The sequence below is a fragment of the Rattus norvegicus genome, chromosome 17, assembly GCF_021556685.1.
Source record: "Rattus norvegicus strain SHRSP/BbbUtx chromosome 17, alternate assembly SHRSP_T2T, whole genome shotgun sequence".
Lineage (NCBI taxonomy): Eukaryota > Metazoa > Chordata > Mammalia > Rodentia > Muridae > Rattus > Rattus norvegicus.
In genome coordinates this window covers 14382340-14406485 of record NC_141550.1, presented here as the reverse complement: position 1 = coordinate 14406485, position 24146 = coordinate 14382340, and the positions used below count along the sequence as shown (strand labels likewise).

The 24146-nt window shown below is 44.1% G+C and overlaps 1 long non-coding RNA gene across 2 annotated transcripts in view; it reads left to right on the top strand.

Moving 5' to 3' along the window:
* LOC689316 (hypothetical protein) overlaps positions 1-24146 on the top strand; it is a 67804-nt gene that overhangs the window by 1894 nt on the left and 41764 nt on the right. For both annotated transcript variants that reach the window (NR_144439.1, NR_144438.1), the window contains 1 exon segment: positions 1434-1554. This is a non-coding gene — a long non-coding RNA (hypothetical protein LOC689316).

The following is a 24146-nucleotide window of genomic DNA, read 5'->3' as shown; positions in this document are numbered from 1 at the left end:
CTCGAGATTCCTTCATTGAGAATTTCTGTTTAGCTTTGTAGCCTATTTTAAAATAGGATTATTAGGGTTGTTGGTGTTTAACTTCTTGAGTTCTTTATAAATTGTGTATATTAGCCCTCTGTCAGATAAAGGGTTAGTGACAATCTTACCAACCTGTAGGCTGATGTTTTGTCTTATTAACAGTGTCCTTTGGCTAACAGAAGTTTTTCAGTTTCACGAAATCCCATTTATTAATCGTTGGTCTTAGAGCCATTGGCGTTCTGTCCAGGACATTGTATTTTGCAATTTCTCTGCTCTGAGATTTAGTGTATCTGTTCCTCTGCTGAGGTCCTTGGTCCATTTGGACTTGAGTTTTGTGCAGGGTGATCAAAATGGATCTATTTTCATTCTTCTACATGCAGACATCCAGTTAGGCCAGCACCATTTATTGAAGATGCTTTTTTTCTATTGTGTGCTTTTGGTTCCTTTACAAAAAAAAATCAAGTATTCATCATTCATGGGTTTATTTCTGGGCCATTGATTCAATCCCATCGATAAATGTGTCACTATTGTTTTTAGCTCTGTTGTCTGCAGTACAGCTTGGGGTCAGGATGGTGATTCCTCCTGAAGCTCTTTTATTGTTCAGGATTGTTTTGGATATCCTGGGTTTATTATTCTTCCATATGAAGGTGAGAATTGCTCTGTCAGGGTCTGTAAGAAACTGTGTTGGAGTTTTGATGGGGATTGCATTGAATATGTAGATTGATTTTGGTAAGGTGTCCATTTTCACAGTTAATCCTACCTATCCCTGAGCATGGTAGATCTTTCTGTCTTCTGAGATCTTCAGTTTCTTTATTCAGGGACTTGAAGTTCTTGTCATAAAGATCTTTCACTTGCTTAGAGTCACAACAAGATATTTTCTATTATTTGTGGCTATTATAAAGGGTGTTGTTTCCCTAGTTTCTTTTTCAGCCCAATTATCATTTGTATAAAGGAGGGCCAGTGATTTCTTTGAATTAATTTTGTATCCAGCAACTTTGCTGGTGTTTATTAGCTGTAGGAGTTGTCTGGTAGAATTTCTGGGGTTCCTTATATATACTATCATATCATCCACAAATAGCAATACTTTTACTTCTCCTTTTCTCGTTTGTATCCCCTTAATCTCCTTTAGTTGTCTTATTGCTCTGGCTAGAACTTCATGTACTATATTAAATAGATAGGGAGAAAGTGGGCAGCCTTGTCTTGTCCCTGACAGACAAGTGGAATTGCTTTAAGTTTCTCTCCATTTAGCTTGATGTTAGCTACTGGCTTGCTGTATATTGCTTTGATTATGTTTAGGTGTGTGCCTTGTATCCCTGATCACTCTAATACTTTTAACATGAAGGGGTGATGGATTTTGTCAAAGGTTTTTTCAGCATATAATGACATAATCATGTGCGTTTTTTTTCTTTCAGTTTGTTTATATAATGGATTACCTTGGTGGATTTTCATATATTGAACCATCCCTGCATTCCTGGAATGAAGCCTACTTGATCATGGTGGATGAAGTTTTTGATGTGTTCCTAGACTTGGTTTGTGAGTATCTTATTGAGTATTTTTACATCAATGTTCATAAGAGAAATCTGCCTTAAGTTCTCTTTCTTTATAGAGTTTTTGTGTGGTTTAGGTATTGCCAATTGTGGCCTCATTGAATGAGTTTGGCAGTGTTCCTTTTTCTATTTTGTGGAATAGTTTGAGGAATATTGGCATTAGCTCTTCTTTGAATATCTGGTAGAATTCTGGACTAAAGCCATCTGGCCCTGGGCTTTTTTTGTTGTTGTTGGGAGACTTTTTAATGACTGCTTCTATTTATTTAGGGGTTATAGGGCTGTACTGGTTAGTTTTGTGTGTCAACTTGACACAAGCTAGAATTACCACAAAGGCGCCTTCCTTGAGGAAATGCCTCCATGAGATCCAGCTGTAAGGCATTTTCTCAACTGGTGATCAAGGTGGGAGGATCCAGCCCACTGTGGGTGGTGCCGTCCCTGGGCTGGTGGTCTTGGGTTCTATAAGAAAGCAGGCTGAGCAAGCCAGGGGAAGCAAGCCAGTAAGTAACATCCCTCCATGGCCTCTGCATCAACTCCTGCTCCCTGCCCTGCTTGAGTTCCAGTCCTGACTTCCTTTGGAGATGAAACAGTAATGTGGAAGTGTAAGCTGAATAAATCCTTTCCTCCCCAACTTGCTTCTTGGTCGTGATGTTTGTGCAGGAATAGAAACACTAAGACAAGGGCTGTTTAAATAGTTTATCTGGTCTTGATTTAACTTTGGTAAGTGATATCTATACTTCAGCTTGCTTCTTGGGTCCACTTGCTTGGAAACCTTTTTTTCAGCCCTTTACTCCGAGGGAGTGTCTATTTTTATTGCTGTAGTGTGTTTCTTGTATACAGCAGAATAATAAATAGATCCTGTTTTTTATCTATTCTGTTAGCCTGTGTCTTTCAGTTGGGGAATTGAGCCCATTGATATAGAGAGAGATTATTGACCAGTAATTATTTTCTGTTATTTTGATGTTAGTGGTGTGTGTGTGTGTTCCTTGTTTTTGTTGGGGATGGACTTATTTCCTGTGTTTTCTTGGATGTGATTATCCTCCTTGGGTTGGAGGTTTTCTTAAAGTATTTTCTGTAGGGCTGCATTTGCGAATAGATACTGCTTATATTTAGATTTGTCTTGAAATATCTTGTTTTCTCCATCTATGGTGATTGAGAATTTTTTTTTGTCTGAAATTTCTTAGATGTAGTGTTTTCTCGGACCGATGTATCGGCGTCTTCTACTGTGTCTGCTATGCCTGAGATCCTCTCTCCCATCTCCTGTGTTCTGTCCAGATGCTTGCATCTGTTGCCCCTGTTCTCTTCCCTAGGTTTTCCATCTCCAGGATTCCCTCAGATTTTGTTTCCTTTATTGCTTCTATCTCCATGTCCAGGTCTTGCACAGTTTTATTTCCTTCACCTGTTTAATGGTAATTTCCTGTATATTTTTAAGGAACTTATTTGTTTCTTCTTTAAAGACCTCTCCCTTTTTGGTTATATTTTCCTGTATTTCTTTTAAGAGATTTATTCATTTCCTCTTTAAAGTTATTTTGATAAAATTGGATTTAAGGTCATTTTCTCGTGTTTCTGTTGTGTTAGGATATGCAGGGCTTGCTGTAGTGTAGGGTATCCTATTCCCCTGGCATTTACTGGTTTTGTTCATTCGAGGGTCTTTAGTCATCTGGATAGGCTTTGTCCCCAGATGTTCTTCTAGTAGTAGGTATTGAGAAGGGGGTTAATGTCAATGGCCTTGGTGTGGCAGGCCTCTGATGGGCATCCTCAGGTTGTCTTGTTCTGGATCTGCAGTCTACATTGTTCAGGAGCCACAGGTCCAGTGAAGGTGGGCAGAGAGGTGGTGGGGAAAATGGAGGTCCCCCTGGGATACCAGGCTGCTCAGAGCAGCTTGGCTTGCTTGAGAGGACTCAGTGAGCAGGTAAGATGGGGGGAGTACGGGGTGGGGAGGGAAGCTCTATCAGCGCCTGCACCGACAAGATACCGAGAATCGGGGGAAAACCTGCGGGATTAAAGAAACACACACACACAAGTTATTCGTGTCAAGCCAGGAGAAGAAGAGAGAGCGACTCCTGTAGCTTTATTCACCACTTATATACCCAAGTTCCCCAGGTAGAAAATATCTGGGAAGCACAGTGGGAAACCCTGGCTCGTGACTTCGGTAACAAAAGACCGACTACGAGACCTGAATTAATTAGGGATAAATCCCAGAAGACCAGCCTAAATCTCAAGGACAAAGGCTGAGGAAGCAAAAGGCAGAAGTAAATTGACCACTGCCCAGGTGTGGCCCAGGTGTGTCGGTTCCACATGCATCAGCCGGGCTCAGCAGAGGTCATGCAGTGGAGACACTGGGTGTTTACTACTTGGTCTTTTCTTCCTGTGCTGTAAATTCATGGGAGAGGCTTTTTGTCCAACAATCTCAAGACTTATGGCAGTAATCTTAACTGTGGCCATACAGTCACAAAGTGGCCAGGCCCAAATCCAATATGGCTCACTACATCTCCCCCGTTTTTCTTTTATAAAAGACCATTAGGTGGAAGTAGTGGTCTGAGAGAGATCAGACATGCCTCACAGAGTGCCCAGCTCGGCCATGGAGAGCCACTCTTGCAGTTAGGACTGCACCCCAATGGCTAGGAATGAACTTATGCTGTAACACACCGTTCTGGGCTATACGTGTGTGTTTTGGGGGAGAAACTGGGCAGAGGAGCATTTGACTGGCCCGTATGTTTAAACGTGGTGTAGCCACCTCTGTCTTAGGTTTGACCTCTCGAACCCCAGCCTTATCTGTCATAGGGTCACCTTGTCGCCCCCAAGGTTCCATTTCTTAGATTGGTCAAGGGTCAGAGGAAGTTGCCCATCGCTGAGGATAGCTACATTGGGTCATCTTCTCATTCCTCTTATTTGAGCCCAGGTGCGAAAGAGCAGGGGCCAGATGGCATTAATTTAAGAGATTGTGGAAGTTGAGCCTCTCCCAATAAGTAGTGGGCACCTCATCTAGTTCGTTGTCTCTCTGGTTCTCCTCAGCTGCTACTACCAAGGGCCGTAGTCAAGCCGCTCCTGTAATAAAATTTAGAATTCCCAATTGTTAGCAACTACTTCAGAAAGTTCACCCACTGTGCTCGCCTAACAATAGATTGGGGGAGGGTAACTCCAGACACTGCAGACACAATGGCTGCAGCAGTAATGGCTGCTACAATAGCAGCGAAAATGACAAGGTCTTTCACAGGACAGTTCAGGATCGGCCATTCTTCTCTAGAACAACCAGCAGGCAATGGAACCATGTCTGAGATCTGCAGAACCAGGGCAGAGTTCCCCAGTCCACAGCAGCTTCACACAGATGGCATTCCTGTGAAGCTATAGACTGCAAGATGACAACACCAGTTAAGGCAGCAAGAGTCACCAGGGGAATGAGGGGGGACAGGGGTTACAGCTGGAGTCCAGTCTTCTCCAGCAAGCAGCAGTGCACAGAGGGTCTGAGTGTAGGCCACAGTGGGATGGGACACACGCAGTGGTAACACTGACTGCAGCAATGCCAAAATCTCTGTGATGACAAAAGATGAGGGGGAATCCTCCATCTTCCTCTAAGGACACAGGAATGACTCCAGGGACCCAAACCAGGAGAGCTGAATCTTGTTGTCAGCAGGCAAGACAGCTGTTTTTTCTGGTGTCCTATTGGTGGACATCACTGCTGACTGAAGTGTGCTTCTTGTTCCTACTGGTATCAGGATCACGATCTCCATCGGTACCGGATTCCATGGAGACAGGACGAACACAATGTTCAGGAATCCAAATGGGTGCTCCAGCATCTCTAGGAAAAACAGAAGCAGAACCCCTAACCCTAACTAAGACAGGGTCAGGTCTCCTCCATAATCCTGAGGTCAAATCTTTCCAACGGACCAGACCTTCCTTATGTCTTTTTCCTTTCCAATGTCTGTCTGCTGCTGAACAATTATTCTTATCTACTAACAAAAAATTTAAAATATAGGTAATAAAGGCAAGTTTAGCAGGTGGGGAATTCTGGTCCCCTGTTTTAGTTTTTTCAGGATAATTCTTAAGTGTCAAGTGAGCTCTTTCTACTATGGTTTGTCCTTGAGGATTATAAGGAATGCCAGTCTTATGTACAATATCATAATCCTCACAAAATTTCTTAAAGGGCCCACTAGTATATGCTGGACCATTATCAGATTTTAATTGTCGAGGGACTCCCGTAAAGGCAAAGGCCTGTAAACAGTGACTTTTAACATCTTTAATTTTCTCTCTACTATGAGCAGAGGCAAAGAGCAGGCCAGAATAGGTATCAGTAGACACATGGACAAACCGTAGCTTTCCAAAGGAAGAAATATGGGTAACATCCATTTGCCAAATATCATTAGATTGTAACCCTCTTGGGTTAACTCCCAAATTGGGAGAGGAAATAAATGGGGCACACTGGGGACATTGACTGACTATTTGAGCTGCTTGTTCTTTAGTTATTCCATTGTGAAACCTCAAAGAACTAGCATTAAGATGAAATTTTCTGTGCATTTGTAAAGCTTTATCATAGGCAGTACTATTCATTAACACATAGCAACATGAAGATCGAGTATAAGAGTCGGCCAATTCATTGCCTTGTGCTAAGGGGCCAGGTAACATGGAATGACCTCTTATGTGGCCCACAAAAATAGGTTCCCGACACTGCCACAGCAAAGCCTGTACTTGTAATAAGCAGGCACAAATGGATGAAACAGGAGCAACAAAGGCAGCAGTCTCAAGGGGTGAAACAATCTGAGACACATATACGCTATCAGTGTATGTGTTGCAAGGTTCATCAGAAAACATAACCAAAACTAATTGTAAGGCTTTCAATTCTGCTAGCTGTGCAGAACAATTAGGAATTTTTATAACCTCTACCTTCCCTCCAGACACTACCGAAGCACTACCATTGGAGGAACCATCAGTAAATACTAAACGAGCCTTTTGTAAAGGAGAACTAACAATAATTCGTGGAAAAAATCACTGGATGCATTTTGAAAAATTGACAAATCTTACTATCAGGATAATGGTTATCAAATCGACTAACAATTGTGCACATTAAAATAGCCCAATCTGTAAGTTCCTGGGCTAAATGTTGTAGCTGTTCTTTGGTATAGGGAGTAATGATAAGATCTGGTTCTTTACCAAAACTCTGTAAGCTAATTCTATGAGCCTTAAACAGTAATTGAGCAACGGCCTGAAGATAAGCCATCACTATTTTCGCAGGTGAAGCTTGTAAATAAACCCACGTTAAAGGTCCATCTTGCCAAAAAAGTCCCGTAGGGGAATAGGCAGATATGAAAATCAAAAATAAAAGAGGCCTAGAATAATCAATATAATTAAGGTGAGCCTCTTCCAAAGCCCGTTGTACTACATTTAAACATTCACGAGTTTCTGGAGTTAATTGTCTAGGTGAATTTGGAGAGGAATCACCTTTTAAAATATCAAACAATGGCTTCAACTGTCCCGTGGTTAATTTTAACGTTGGTTGGAGCCAATTTACATCCCCTAATAATTTTTGAAAGTCATTTAAGGTCCTCAATGTATCCAATCTAATTTTAAGTTTTTGTGGGCGAATTCCTTTTCATAATAATTCATGTCCTAAATATTGATATGGGAAGTCCTTTTGGACCTTTTCAGGGGCAATCACTAACCCTGTAGCAGCCAAACTTTCTTGTAAGTCAGCATATGCTGTCAGCAACTCGTTTTCATCTGGAGCCACTATCAAGATATCATCCATAAAATGGACGATATAAATCTGTGGATATTTCTGCCTTAAAGGCTTTAGGGCAGAGGCTACATACACCTGACACATGGTAGGACTGTTGGCCATCCCCTGAGGTAACATGACCCAATGATAGCGATGAGAAGGCTCTTGAAAATTTATGGAAGGAATACTAAAGGCAAATCTCTCACAGTCTTTAGGATCTAGTGGAATAGTAAAGAAACAATCCTTTAACTCAATAACTATCATATGCCAATTTTTAGGTATAGCTACAGGAGTAGGGAGACCAGGCTGAGTAGGTCCCGTAGGTATCATAATTTTATTGATTTCCCTTAAATCTTGTAATAATCTCCACTTCCCAGACTTTTTCTTAATCACAAAAATAGGTGTATTCCAAGGGGAAGTGGAAGGAACAATATGACCAGCTTCTAATTGTTCCTGTGCTAATTGATGAGCTGCCTCCAATTTTTCCTTGGATAGGGGCCACTGTGGAATCCACACTGGATCATTAAGACTTCCAGGTGATGGACAGAGGTTTAACATTCGGAGGCTTATTAACAGTGGCCCTTAGGATAGATTTCCCAAGCCTGTTTTACCGCTTACACTACAAGGTTTGCCTTGTTTCCTCATCACATTTCATTCAGGCTGAGTTGTCAGCACAGCCCCCATATCATTGAGCACATCTCGTCCCCACAAATTGGTAGGTATTTGCTCTAAAACAAAAGGCTGAAACCATCCCTCATGTCCTTCCTCGTCTCTCCATTTAAGAATCTTGCTGCTTTTTAGAGGAGCTGTAGCTGTCCCCACTCCTTGTAGGGTGGAGTAAGATATCTCTAGCGGCCAGGCCTTTGGCCAGAAAGCTTTAGCTATTACAGTTGTATCAGCTCCAGTATCTAGGAGCCCATGCAGGGGCTTTCCTTCAACCCATGGAGTGAGTGTGGGACGCTTCTCTAAGGAGGACACCCAAAATGCTCCGGGCCCAGTGGACCCAAAGCCCTGATTACCACGGGCAGATTTAAACACAGGATTATCAGTATGAAACCGGGGCAAAAGGACCAATTGAGCTATCCTATCCCCTTGAGGAATAACTACAACTCCGTTTTCTACAGAAACCATAAATTTAATTTCTCCAGTAAAATCGGAGTCAATCACTCCAGGAAAGATTCTTATTCCTCTCATCAGGGCACTGCTGTGGCCTAATAAAAGGCCTATACTCCCGGAGGGCAGAGGCCCATGTACCCCAGTGCCAAGGGCCTGGGGGCCCATTTGAGGGGTTAACACTGCTCTGGCAGAGGAGCAGAGATCCAGTCCTGCACTTCCTGGGGTCCCTCTGACCAGGTCCTTGATGAAAAGGGATTGGTTTGAGGGATAAACTGTGTTGGGGTATGTTCTACCACAGAAGTTTTCATGGCTCCGTACACTCTGGCTTGTGGGCCCCGGAGCAGGCCCCGTCTCCCATTTCCCAGAAGGTTTAAAGGCTGTTCCTCAACATCTTGCTTAGATCTACACTTATTTCCCCAGTGATAGCCTTTATGGCACTGAGGGCACAATCCAGGGCCTCCTATCTTATCATTCTGAGGGCACACTCTTTTAAAATGTCCAGGTTGTCCACACCCGAAACAAGTCCTGGTTCCTCCATTTCCCTTCCGCATGGCTGCAGCCATGACCTGTCCCATCACATAATTCCCATCTATTTCTTTACACAATTTAATATAGTCAATCAAACTCTTATTCTTATGAGAGCTAATAATCTCCTTGCACCACTTATTAGAATTTTCATATGCCAATTGTTTCACTAAAGGCATAGCAGTATCAATATCTCCAAACAGCCTCCCAGCCAACTGTAATAATCTATCCGCAAATTCCTGGAAAGGTTCCGAGGGTCCTTGTACTACCTTCGATAATTGTTCTCCAGCTGCCTTATTTGGCAGGGCCTTCCAAGCTCTAACTGCCGCTGGGGAAATTTGAGCATAAACGGCAAAATCGTATTGAATCTGGGCTGGAAGGGCTGCATATTGTCCTGTTCCTGTCAATATTTCTAGATTCCGCTGGGGGAATCCTGCTTGCGCATTAAGTCTAGCTAGTTGCGCACATTGTTCTTGAAATTCTCCCCTCCATAACAGAAAGTCTCCCCCACTCAATACTGCCCTGCATAACTGTTGCCAATCTCCAGGAGTCAGAGTGGAAGCAACATAGGACTCAAAAATAAGTAAAGGCAGAGGTAAAGGGAGTGAGGGGACCATAGGCAGAGACTGCCTCTTTCAGGTTTTTCAACTCCTTAAAAACTCAAAGGAGCATGCTGTCTGATGGATTGATCCGCATTGCTGGGGTCCGGGACCTCAACAATAGGAAATGCCACCCCCTGTCCAAGGGGAGGCTCAGAGAAAATTACCCCTCTCCTTGTAGCCTTGTCTTCACAACACCACTGCAAGGAGGAATAGGGTTCATAGGCAGGAGGAGCAGTAGCTCCCTCTCCTGTAAAGAAGGGATTTACGCTAGGGGGACGAGATCTTGATCTTTCAGTGGCCCTGTGCTTATTAATCTTTCTCTTAGGCACCTCTAATTCCTCTACTGATGTCTCTCCTTTTTCCTCCTCTGAGCTAGAATCCTGATCTGAATCAGAGGTTTGTAAGGACCTATGAGAGGCATCATCTTGTGCCGCTCCAAATGTTCTTTCTATCTCTGACATCCGTCCCCTTGTTTTCAAGAGAGCATCCTTGACCAATCTCCACAAAGAAAGTGTGGCGGCAGGAATGCTCTCGGGGCCATTTCTCCGCAGCGTTCTTTGCAAATCTCTCATAACCCGTTCCCAATCAGGAATATTAAGTTCTCCTGAATGGACAAGCCAAGGACTAGTTTTTTCTAAGGTTTTAATAAATTCTTCAACTGTTTCTTCCTTTACACCGATTCCCTGATGCTCGAGCAAAGCAACTGTCTGATCCACTAGTTGTAAAGTAGAACTCGCAGTTCCCATGGCGCGAAAATTTTCCTTTTCACTATTCACTCACCCAATACGTCCCTTCTTCTATGTCGGCAGGGCTTCTGGGACGTCCTGTCAGTAATCCTCTCTTCTCCAATCTCAGTGGGACCTCCAGTTGGCGGCGCCTGCACCGACACAATACCAAGAATCGGGCGAAAGCCTGCAGGATTAAAGAAACACACATACAGGTTATTCGTGTCAAGCCAGGAGAGGAAGAGGGAGCGACTCCTGTAGCTTTATTCACCACTTATACACCCAAGTCTCCAGGTAGAAAATAACTGGGAAGCACAGTGGGAAACCCTGGCTCGTGACTACCTGGCTCGTGACTTCGGTAACAAAAGACCAACTATGAGACCTGAATTAATTAGGGAGAAATCCCAGAAGACCAGTCTAAATCTCAAGGACAAAGGCTGAGGAAGCAAAAGGCAGAAGTAAATTGACCACTGCCCAGGTGTGGCCCAGGTGTGTCGGTTCCTCATGCATCAGCTGGGCTCAGCAGAGGTCATGCAGTGGAGATACCGGGTGTTTACTCAGGAGATACTTGGTCTTTTCTTCCTGTGCTGTAAATTCATGGGAGAGGCTTTTTGTCCAACAATCTCAAGACTTATGGCAGTAATCTTAACTGTGGCCATACAGTCACAAAGCGGCCAGGCCCAAATCCAATACGGTTCCCTACAAAGCTCACCTGTATGGTTCTGGATCCACAGGTCTGAAGGTGGGCAGAGAAGTGGGAGGAGAATCTCTTGTCAACCATCCCTGAAGCAGTCCACAAGCTGCTCTCCTCAGCCTCTACCCTCACTCGTAGGGGATTCTCTTCTTTATTTTAACCTCCATTGTCTGTATTAGAGGCTGATCTTTGTAGAACACCAAGTGGTTAAAAACTCATTGTTTGAGACTGTTTAGCGATTCTAGAACGAAGAAATCAAAGAATGTGATATTATGTTGAATTCCTTATATTCATTGGCACGGTTGACTTCAAAAGTAAAACGGGGCACACAGTTTATTTGGGGAGAACTCAAAATATGGGAAGATGGCTCGGTCATTGAACGACTTGCTGGACAAATGCAGTATGTTTGTTTGAATAAGAATGGCCCCCCCTCTTACGATAGGTTCACATGTTTTAGGGTATAGCCATCAGACAGCAGTACTATTTGGAAAGTGTGTAGGTGTGATGCTTTTGTATGTTGTGAAGGTTTTCCTTTTGTTATTCAAATGCTGATTTCTCTGCCTTCATATCTTGTGGCAATCTGGACAAGGCATTGTAATGCTTATTCCAAATATCTCCTGTTTCAAGTTTGTGTAAAGGATGCTTGCAATTTGTTCTCTACCTTGTCAATAAAAGCTGATCAGCCAGAGAGAATAGGGTAAGACTTCTGCCATCCAGGAGAGGGAAGGAGGGAGGGAAGGAACAAGAGAGAGGAGGAAGAAGATGAGGAGGGAGAGGAGGAAGAAGGGGAATTCAGTATGGTGGGGGGGGGTGGTAAGAGGAGACATCATGGGAAAATACAGCCCAGAGAGCCAGACCAATACTAAAATGCATTGGGCATTTTGGCTTGTGGGTATTGCCAGATTAGCTTAAAGGATTGAAATAGATCAATGTTGCCCAGGTATTGTGAGATAGATAAAGCCTGATTAAATAAATCTCAGTCTCTTCATGTTGTTATTGAAGGGACTAGATAAGATAAACAGTCAGATAGATTAATTTTCTACATCTATTTATATGAAAATTACTATTACAGAATGAATTGGGGGTTTTGGCCTTGTTGGAGGCTGTGTGCCACTGGGGGTGGTCCATGCTGAGCCCAGTATCTGTGTCTTTGCCTGTGGATCAGAATGTAGATCTCAGCTACTGCTCCAGCCACTCCCTGCATGCCACTATGCTCCCCGCCATCCTCCCTGCCCTGTTGATAATGGGCTAAATCTCTGAAACTGTAAGCAAGCCTACAATTAAATTTTATTTTATGAGTTGTCTTGGCCATGGTGTCTCTCTGCAGCAAGAGAATAGTGACTAGGACACATGGGGACCTGAGCTTAGATGTTCAGTTCTCATATAAAAAGTTGCATATGCTGGCATACACTTATAATCAGAGTACTGAGGACCCAGAGGAGGCAGGATGATCTCTGGAGCTCACTGGATAGCCAGCCTGGCCAACTCAGTCAGCTCCAGGGTCAGTGAGACCCTCCCTCAAAACTAAGAATGATATGGGATAATACAAGATGGCCTCCACTCATGAGTGGACACACACACATACATACTCACATGCTCCCACAACACCCCCAACACATAGAAACGCTGGGCCCCAAAAACACCATCATCTACTGCTGTGTGTTACCTAGAGTTGAAATGTCTCATCCATCAGGGCTGTTCTTGGGCATAGATCTTTTATCATATGCTGTTACTGCCCTGCATGTCCAAATGCTGTCCGCAGCTGGTGCCAAGTGCTGAGGTGGCTGACAGATGACAGGGTAGCTCGTCTGTGTAAAACATTAGGGTTTAGACCTATGAGTTTAGTGGATGTGAGGAACTGTGAGGAACTGTGAGGGAGCTTTAAAGCTATCTGTGGGATTAGGTAGGGTGGAGTTTATATATGTGCTGGTTCTCTGTTGGTTCGTTTGGCTATTCAATGTTTGGGGGGAGTTGTATGTGTGCTTCTGGATGAAGTAAGGGTGTGTGATGTATATGTTGAACTCTAGTCACGTAGGTGTGTGTGAATTCATAGCGCCTATGGAATTTGTGCACATCTGCGCACGCTGGAGTGTCTCGTGCATCTCGCCAGCAATGACAAGACGAAGCATTTAGTAGACTAAAAGTGTTAATAAAGAAGCAGAAGCAAAGTGGGCAAAGCACACCCAGGAGAGAGAATGGCTCCTGTTGTGACAGACAGGAGATGGGTCACTTTAGTTTTGACTTTGGAGTTGATGTGAAATCACTCGGGTGCTCAGATTCTGTGACTCTGGAGTCATGCCCTGAGGGTCTGCATCCTGCACCTCAGAACGGCTTCAGTCTGTGGGCTTCAGGTTGGGAGACTGGGGTGTAAAACTGATTATTAATGTCCTCTGTATATTAATTGGTGCTGAAAATTAATATGGCAGCAGTTATCCCTTGACTAGCTATTTCTCCCCTACCCCCCAACTGCTCCCAAATCACACAGAGACCTTTTAATATCTCATAGCTTAGGCCTTACTTGGGCAGACTCTTAACTCGCTCAACCCAACCACTTAGCTCCATTCAGCCACGTGGCTGTCTATATCTTCCAGGCCTGAGATCATGACCATCTCCGTTCACGTGAAAGACGCCCGGAGTGGGGAGACCCTCACTCAAGTCTCAGGATGACGCAACCCCCCAAGAACTCACACAAGACCGTCCTTGTTGTAATCACATGAGGTTTATCGATAGCAACCAGTGCACTGGGGTCGAGACTCGTATCCCACGCAGGGGCAGTGGAGTTCGACCCCGAGAGGCTGGGAGAAGAGGTATTTAAAGGGAGAAACCACAACCTGAGGGGGCAGGGATGGTGTCATAGAATAACAGTGAAAAAATCACAAGGAAGAACTCTCTGTCTCCCAAGATTGTTTCCTAGGAGAAGCCGTCTCTTACTTCTCAGATTGTTTAACTTCATGGTCCGCTAGTTCCTAGGAGAAGTTGTTTCCTGCTTCTCAAGATTGTTCTCTAAGATTTATGGTCAGCTAGTTTCTGGGAGAAAGCTGTTGAGCTGGCCAATGTAATTATCCATTCTATAGTCCTAGGAGAGGCTTCTTGGAACATACAATTCTGGGGCCTAACCTGTTTTCTTTTTCTGCTCTAAACTTTGTGTCTAGAGGGGCAACTTTAAAACTTTTATCTTTCATTCCCCACTTCTTCTCGTGGCTAGTTCTAATCTTAGAACTAAATTTTTGTATCTTTATAATATTGTTTTTTTTAACCTTGTAAAACATGATATTGTTGACGTAACATCAAAATCTGAATAGTACTCATCTTTTTTTAATAAAGGTAACTAGCTTATTAACACACAGGGACCTATAATCGGAAACAGAAGCAAATTTAAGAAGGGTCCCATAAGGGAAGATATCAGATTAGTCATCTAAGGAGATCTACTAAACCAGCTCTCGAACCATCTCTGATGTGTAAGTCTAGGGAGCTTTTTGAAGATCTGAGTGTCTCTCTAGGTCCCAGCTCTCAGCCCCAACGGCTAGTATGTGTCTAGTGAAGGCTGAGACTTGACAGCTGTCAGGGTGGTCAGCAGCACCAGGTACGGTCCTTTCCAGCGAGGCCCGAGTGTCTGGGCTCCATGTCATTGTATGTAGCTGCAGTCTCTGACCTGGAACTGATAAGATGTCTCGGGGGTCCCCGGGGCATAGGCTACTGCCATCTGTGAGCAGATTTCTTTCTGTATCACCTGGAGGTCTTTTAGCATGGCATATAAATCATTATTACTATGACATGTTGGTTCAGTAACATCATCTAATACAGTCAGAGGAGCTGAGGCCCCATATAAGATCTCAAAGGGGGTTAGGCTGAATCTAGAAGGGAGATTTCTTGCTCTGAAGAGAGCAAGAGGGAAGGAGTATCACCCAGTCTGTGCCAGTCTCCATGGTTAATTTGGTCAGGGTCTCTTTTAGAGCTTTATCTATTTATTCTATCTGTCTTGAACTTTGAGGTCTGTAGATATAATGTAATTTTTAATCGACCTCTAAATACTTGGCCTCGCCCTAGCTTACCTTGGCAACGAAAGTAGGGCCATTGTCTGACCAGATTACCTTGGGCATTCCAAATCAGGGGAAGATTTCTTCCAGTATCTTCTGGATGACTATCGAGGCCGTCTCTTGTTTGGTGAGGAAAGCTTTTATCTATTCCTGGAAAGGTATCTATAAACACTAGGAGATAAGCAATTTGGGCCTTTTCTTCTGTTGTACATTTTAAGTGAGGCCATCCCTTAGTCCAATCCCAGTTCCCAGTGGCTGTCTCTTGTAGGCCTGTAACCAGGATAGGCTCCTGCATAGCCATTCCCCGAGCTACTTTATCTGTTTTGTTACTGTCCCATGTCACTGAATCTCTTCCTTCCTGATGTCCTGGGCAATGAATAATACTCACAGTTGTTGGCTTCATCAGGGCATCCAAGAGATGGTAAGGCATCTGTGGCGTTGATGTGCTGGGGGCGGGTAGAGGTTTGTCCACCCCAGATGACATTTGTGTTGTCCTTCATTGTAGCATGTACTTATCTTTGACCTTTATGAAGAGAACTGTTTCCATCGGTAGACAAGGTAGCCTCGGCTTTCAGCAGGGATCAATCAGCCAGTCGCAGAGGTCTTTTTTTCCACCCATTGGCTTCTGCCAGTACTTGATACTCATGCTATGGTGGCTCCAGGTCCGGACTGGGCAGCAAGGTGACCAGATTGCCCCCAACCAGTGGAGAATCTAGTCCATGGCAGCTGACCAGTGGTCCCATCTTTTGGGATGTTCTATTCAGAGGCAAAACATCAGCCACTCTATCACCCTGGATTGGGTGACAGTTGTTAGTGCCCGGCTGGCAGGAGTGATGGGTTCTAGGCACTAAGCCACACATCTCCCAGCATCAGGTACTGGTGCACTGAGACAGTCTTAAGCTCCACATACACAGTCTGCAGATATGCATACACATGGCCTCACCCAGCCATTTTAGCCCACGCAAGCCATCTTGGAGAGCAAATTTTTCATGAGCAAGGGATAGGGGCAGTCAGGGATGACCATGGGTTATTCGGCCCAAGCCAAGGTCCACTGTTCTTTGGGTAGTCCATAAGTATTGTTTGTTGCCAGTAGCCCCCTGTACCCAAGGTCTTTGGATACTGGCCAACTGGGGCATAGGAGCACAGAGCGTTGGGTCTCTGTATCTATAAAACAACTGGGCAGGCTTCTCTTCTATCTCTGCGCATAGCCAGCACTCTAGGACCAAGAGGCTCTCTAGTGGCCCTTCTTGTTCTTTCTGGGGCAGTCCCTGACCCAGTGTCCTTTTTCTTTGTATTAGGCACACTGATCTTTAGCCAGGAATTCTCTTCTGTTGTCAGGTACTATCTTCTTAGGTTCCCTAACTACTGTGGCCAGTATATGTTCCCCTCTTGTCTTTTATTTCTCTTTAGCTCTTTAACTTCTTAACCCTTTAAATTTCTGTAACTTTCTCTTCATATCTTTTCCTTATCTTAGCCAGATTGGTGGGGCATTTTTTAGCCCCTCGGAGACCCACCCTTGGAGCCTAGGGGCAGACCCGGAGCACTCCCTACCTTCAGGCGTATTGAATCCAACAGGCAGAAGTGAGGGCCTTCCATCCATGTCTGGAACATTTTTTTTCTGGCCTCTAGTAGGATTCTGTATTTCCTATAACAGCTATTAACAAGCATCTCAAGTGGGATGGTGAGAAAACAAGAAGAGAGTCCAGAAAATAGAAGTCCACCAAAAAGGACAAAAGCATTCAGTCACACAGAAAGACAATCAAAAGATTAACAGACAAAAAAAAAAAAAAAAAAAAAAACAGAAGTGCGCACAAAAACAAAAGACAAGTGGCCGCCGCAAGATCACCACAAAACCGAACTGATTCAGATGGGAACTTCTGTGAGCTCACCAAAAACTGATGAAGGGGAGCAGATTCCACATCACTCCTCTTTCCCAACCAGAATCTCAACTGACAAGTTGTGTGTTCAATCTAGTGGTAACACAAAACAAAGACCTAAGACACACAGACAAAAACCACTCTGGAAATACAGATGGCCAGGAGGGCAGGTCTTTTCTCCAATCCAGGAGAATCACTGAATCCTCACAAGCACCCAGATGGGAATCTCCCAGGCATCCCTGGGGTCCCTCCTCACCTCCTGGGACGTCTCCCAGGGCAGTGCAATCAGTGAGCCCCAGGCACGTCTACCGCTCACACTCGCTTCTCTCCTGAGACACGAGCCTCCCTCTCAGCCCGAGATGAGAGTGACTGCGAAACCAGAACTCCAGAACTCTCGAGCAAATACAGACCCAGAGTAGCAAATACAGACCCAGAGTTTAGCCGGCACAAAACACAGACACAGACAAAGACACAGATGCTATCTCACCTCCAAATGGGTCTCTGGAGACGAGGGTAGTCACCCATCCCGGACGAGCCCCCAAATGAAAGACCCCCGGAGTGGGGAGACCCTCACTCAAGTCTCAGGATGACGCAACCCCCCAAGAACTCACACAAGACCGTCCTTGTTGTAATCACATGAGGTTTATCGATAGCAACCAGTGCACTGGGGTCGAGACTCGTATCCCACGCAGGGGCAGTGGAGTTCGACCCCGAGAGGCTGGGAGAAGAGGTATTTAAAGGGAGAAACCACAACCTGAGGGGGCAGGGATGGTGTCATAGAATAACAGTGAAAAAATCACAAGGAAGAACTCTCTGTCTCCCAAGATTGTTTCCTAGGAGAAGCCGTCTCTTACTTCTCAGATTGTTTAACTTCATGGTCCGCTAGTTCCTAGGAGAAGTTGTTTCCTGCTTCTCAAGATTGTTCTCTAAGATTTATGGTCAGCTAGTTTCTGGGAGAAAGCTGTTGAGCTGGCCAATGTAATTATCCATTCTATAGCCCTAGGAGAGGCTTCTTGGAACATACAATTCTGGGGCCTAACCTGTTTTCTTTTTCTGCTCTAAACTTTGTGTCTAGAGGGGCAACTTTAAAACTTTTATCTTTCACACGTCTCCTCTCAAAAGGTCTTCCTCTTCTTTCTAGAGTTCCCCTCTCCCTCCCAGAAGTCCCATCCATCTCTCTACTGCCAGTCACAGGACTTAGCTTTTATTGCCCAGTTAACTTGAGGAACAAGGTTTGCACAGCAAAAGCTGGGGTACTTGACAATTCTCTCATCTTGGGGCAACCAGAGCTAGAGTTACAGAATTTAGCATTTGAATACATAGCAACACCAGACCGACCCCCAAGGGTAGGGAACTCTGCGATGAGCTTTATTGAGTGCCACAGGGAAGGGCTGTTGTGGTAAAATTAAAAAAGAAAAATGCTGTCTTTTACCCCACACTAGATCCAGCACCCAGGAGCCCCAAGATATCTGGTGGATATCCTCATCTCAGTCAGCAAAGCCTCTCACCTGTTCTGCTCCATCCCATATCACACTGCCAATGGCTACTCTCTGAGCCTGGCAACAATCTCTCTACCCATCCAGTTCCCCAGGCAGGCTGCCACCATGACAGAAACACACATCCCAACTCTGTGGCGGCCCAGTGTCTCCAGCCACCACACACCCTCTTGAATTCAATTAAATCACCACATGAAAGAACACACAACACAACAACCTCTAATCCAATTGATAAGATGTAATTGCCCACCTAGACACACAAAGCCCCGTACAATCCACCCCTTAAGAATATTCATAACAACCTGTAAATGTGTAGAGAGGAATCTTAACATCCGCCTCCATGTTCTCTCGACTGCTTCTCCTCCCTCGCTCCAGGCTCTTCCTCCTCCTCCTCTCTAAAACTTCTCTCCTGCCCATCCTTCCTTCTCATCCAATGACAGGCCTCGTTCTATCTTGTACCTGCCTTCACCTGCATAATGACATCATCCTACATTTCACCCTTTTTTGTCTAATTAAAAACTTTTCTCTCAAATATAAGATGAGCACAACTATTATCATTTTATAATTAAAAGCATAAAATCTATCTAACACCCAGTCTAACACTCTATCAGTTAAAACAGAACATTTAGTTATCCATTCCCGCTTAAGAAAGGCTTAAAATCTATGTTTTGTCCTGGCTAGCTTGTATGCTTACTATCTGATAACTATCTTATAAAATAATGTATTTTCGAAGTTAAACAGCCCAATAGGCTATGAGACTATAATCAGTCTTCAATCTGTCAGAAATCTGAGAATGACCAAATAATATAAACATAGGAAACCTAACACGGCTTCCAGAACTGAGATGGGTTGTAGAGACAAATCTCCACGAGCACAGTCCTCGTTAGCAACATGTGAGCACTGGAGACACTGGGACACCATGGAATTGGGATGTGTATGTCTGGCATGGTGGCAACCTGCCTTGGGAACTAGAGGGTAGAGAGATTGTTGTCCAAATAACAGTTTCATAATGTTGTTTGTAATTCTGTAAAGTCCTAAAGGCTGGGACACGGACGCTTCAGACCAATTGTCATTTTCCTTTCCTTTTCTTTTTTTTTTTTTTAAGACTTCATGTTTTCTTAGCCAACTCTGTTATCAGCTATCTGTTATCCATTATCTGTTAACAGCTACAGCTGTTGTGTGTGTTTTGCAACTGCCAGGGACAGTTAGTGATTTTTCTCTCAGACCCAGAGGGTAGGGACCACGCCTACCTAACAGCAAGTTTACTTAGAACGAAGTCTTAGGGACAAAATGGAGTTTATCCTGCTTCTTCAGAAGCTCTCATCTCGGTTCCAGCTTGCAATGGTCTTTTTTCAGTGTAGATGTAGCTGGAGGATGATTTCAAAGTGAAATTGTCGGTTATTGACCATATCACTAGCATTTTGAATGGATTTAAAAATGAGTATTGTCTGTGTGCATGAGTATTGTGTGTACATGTATAATATACATATATGTGTGCCTCCATATAAAGACCATAAAAAGGTTGCTTTTAGATGCCTTCCTCTATTGCTCTTGACCTCTTTTCTGAGATAGGGTCTCTCATTCTTCCTGGAACTTGCCAATTTGCTGATTTGCTGTCCAACATCTCTGTATGATCCTCCTGTCTCTGGAGCCTCCGGGGGACTGGGCTTATAGGTATCTGTTGCTGCACATGGGTACTGGTCCTTGCTTTTGCACAGAAAGCACATCACTCATTGACCCTTCTCCCTGTCCTCCTCGCTAACATTTAACTCTGCCCATTGGTTCTGTGTAGGCCAAGTAACCTCTGTCTCACAGTGTTAACTAACTTCCTCACGGGGGTCTCAGCACGTAGGCCAGGTTCCCCTCCAAATCACGATCCTCCTGCCTCAATGCTGGCTCTGAAAAAAAAAAGACTACTTTTCTGTGTCAAATCTCCATTTTTGAGGGTTCTGGGGCAGGAGGGAGGGGCAGGTCCTGTAGGACCCTAGTGGTTACAGTGAGAAGATGAACCTGAACTCCCGGGCTGAGGAGAGACCACCATCTCTTCACAGTGCTCTTTTCTTTCCTTGTTGAAAATGTGACTAGAGTTCAACCACCTGAAATGAGCATCTCCACCTTCTTATTTAAAATCAAATTCATAAGGCAAGGAGGAGCCGTTGCAGAGGATACCCTTCGACAATGAGAAGCCCTGGAGAAAAGAGCTGGGAGACAAAGCAGAGCAAACAAGTTTTCCCTCAAAGCCCCAGTTCTTCACCTTACATTCCATAAAATAACCAACAGCAGATTTCTGCACATCCTCGACCTTCACAATTACTGTTTCTATTCCTGTATAAAACATCAGGACCAAGAAGCAAGTTGGGGAGGAAAGGGTTTATTCAGCTTACACTTCCACACTGCTGTTCATCACCAAAGGAAGTCAGGACAGGAACTCAAGCAGGTCAGGAAGCAGGAGCTGATGCAGAGGCCATGGAGGGATGTTACTTACTGGCTTACTCACCCTGGCTTGCTCAGCTTGCTTTCTTATAGAACCCAGGACCACCAGCCCAGGGACGGCACCACCCACAGTGGACTGGGCCCTCCCTCACTTGATCACAAATTGAGAAAATGCCTTACAGCTGGGTCTCATGGAGGCATTTCCTCGAAGGAGGCTCCTTCCTTGTGCTAACTCCAGCTTGTGTCAAGTGGACACACAACGCCAGCCAGCACAAGCATGAACATTGTTTCCATCTACACAGCCACACCCGACTGTCAATCTCTCACTCCTGTTCCATGTGTGTGAAGCACTGGCTTGTTTGAATGGGGATGCACCCTGGGGATCTGAGAGTGGAAGGGTTATTCCATTCAGGCAGGATTATCACAGCAGAATTAGACTCCTGAAACCAGTTAACTGAAACCCAAGGGACTGCTTCTCTCCACCAAAAGTGATCATGGAAGGTGAGGAAGAAAAGGCAGAGAGGAGACACAAGAGGAATTCCAAATGGACATTGCTGTACTTGATCTGCGCCTGTGTGTGGCTATCCATGTGTGTTCATATTCAGGTATGTTGCATACCCATCCGTAAGCAGGTATGTGTGCACCGTCATATGTGTGCTGGTGTGTGTGCACATGTGGAGAACAGATGCTTTGAGTCTTACCTTTAGAAAAGCTTTCTCCTTCCTTTGTCTCTCACTGGCCTGGAACTTAACCACTAGGGTAGACTGGCCGCTCTGCAAGCCCCTGGGTCCCTGCCTCCCCACTGTTGGGAACACAAGTGTTCACCACCATGCCCAGCATTCTCACTTGGGTTCTGGGGGTGGAGGGCAGGTCCTCAGACTCACAAGGCAAATGCTTACTGACTAGGCTATCCCACCAAGACCACTTGTGATATTTCTTACAGGTCTAGACGAGTGGTAATGAACTCCTTTGACTCTTGTCTTTGAATGTCTGTTACTTTTCAATGACAACTTTGTTAGAGAGAGATTTTGGATGAACTTTGTAAAGCATTTTAATTCTTTCATTACATTGCCTTCTACATTATAAGACTTTTGTTAAGTAATGTGCAAGATCCCTTGTATGTAATTTTTATCATCTATACTGAATCATCACAGACTTCTAGGCACATCTGTGTATGTGTTTATGTGTATTATGTATGGGTGTGTAGCTGTCTGTGCGTGTGTTGTGTGTGTCTATGTGCGTACCTGTGGCTCAAGGAAGCTCCCAGCATGGGATAAGATTTTGTCATTACATCCTCACCAGCACTCATTGCTGCTTGTTTTCGTCTTTATTTATTTATTTGATATTTTCTCTCATATATATATATATATATATATATTACATATTATATACACTACATATATATGTGTGTGTATATATATATAGATATAGATATAGATATATATAGATATCATTTTCAACCTCATAATCCTCTCTCTTCCTTCTCTGACACTCCTTAAATCCCTTTTCTTTAGCAAATCTTGTAGTGACAATTTTGGAGTTTTGGTTTCTTTTTAAAAAAACACAGAAATATTACATGAATATACTTTTGTTTTAATCTCACGTTCGCTGCCTCTGATTGCCCACAGCAACTGACTGAGATTTGCCTGGTGCTCTAGCAGAGACATGATATTTCTGCCTGCAGATAGTTTTAATGATTGTGTGAAGTTTGGAATTCTGGGTATTTTCAGAGGCTATATAAATGCTAGGCCACTGAGAGGTATGGTGTGTTGTTGGTCATGGTTTGTTATGTACTCCTGTGCAAAGAAGAAATAACAAGAAGAAGTTAGGTATCCCGATGGCCAAGATCAAACTTGCCCCAAAGAACAGGACACCCCTAATCAGCAGGAAGTAGCCTAATGATAATGCCGCCTCTTTCTAAACCCTTGACTTTATTCAGGGATCTCATCCCTTTCTATCTGTTTTTCTCTCCTATGTAGTGTTAGGGGGTTGAGAGGGTGGAAGTAAGGGGGTAGAAAGAAGAACCCACACAGTACCGAGAGACAGTTACAAGTGCAGTCCAGGTGTGGAGCTAAGCAGAATGGGAAGTTTGATTTCAAATGCCACAAAGAAAATGACAGGGGACAGAGGAATGGAGGTTTTTTCCAAGATGCCAGCAAAAGAAGAACCCAAGCAGCAAAGACAAAGTTACTCTCCTGCTTTTCATGACTTCTTTTTGTTTTGCTGTCTCATGGTTCACTAAGTTTAATTAGGGTTGCATGCAAGTTTTTTTTTTCTCCTGGAACAGGGGCAAGTTACCAGTGACTACATTACTGGAGAAAATGACTGCCTCCAATCCCATTACTTGCCAGTACCTTGGCAGGGATCTAGCCTCATACATCCACCCTCCCATCCATGCTGGAATCACAATGGGCCCATCTGGTGCAGGTAACACAGCTGCTGTGATCATGAATCTTGTTTTCTTGAATATAGTCTGAATGGAATGAAATGGAATCTCAAAGCAGATTAATTTGCATTTCCTTGATTGCTTACATGTTATTGTTGTTTTGTAAAGTTCCAGGCCATATGTTTTATTTTCTTAATGTTTTTATTCTTTGAGAATTTCATACAATATATTTTGATCATATTCTTTCTCCTTCCTCCAACTCCTCCTAGATCCTTTCCTATCTCCCGCCCACCCAACTTTATGTTCCTTCTCTCTCTTAAAAAATAAATACAGAACCCACAAAAAAATGTGGAGTCCATTTTATGTTGGTTGGTCAGTAATACCTAATCATGAAGCCTGCCCTGGATCGTGGTTGATAAACTCATTGTCACTCCACTGATGAAAACTGATATCCCCACTTCCAGCAGCTCACAATTGAGAAAAAACACTTGTTGACTAGAGGCGGAACTTAGTGCCACTACTTTCCCTCCTGTAATGGTTTGTATGTGCTTAATCCAGGGTGTGTCACTATTTGGAGGTGTGGTCTTGTTGGAGTAGGCGTGGCCCCGTTGGAGTAGGTCTGTCACTGTGTGTGTTGGCTTTAAGACCCTCATCCTAGCCGCCTGGAAGTTTGTGTTCTCCTAGCAGCCTTCAGACGAAGATGCAGAATTCTTAGCTCCTCCTGCACCATGCCTGCCTGGATGCTGCCATGTTCTTGCCTTGATGATAATGGACTGAACCTCTGAACCTGTAAGCCAGCACCAATGAAATGTTGGCCTTTATAAGTCTTGCCTTGGTCATGGTGTCTGCTCACAGCAGTGGAAACTCTAAGACACCACCTCTGTGCTGACTTCAGCTTACAGAGGTCTCTGCAGGTCATCGTCTCTGTAAATTCACCTGCGCACCTGCCCTGTTGTGTGTGGGAAATATCCATTACC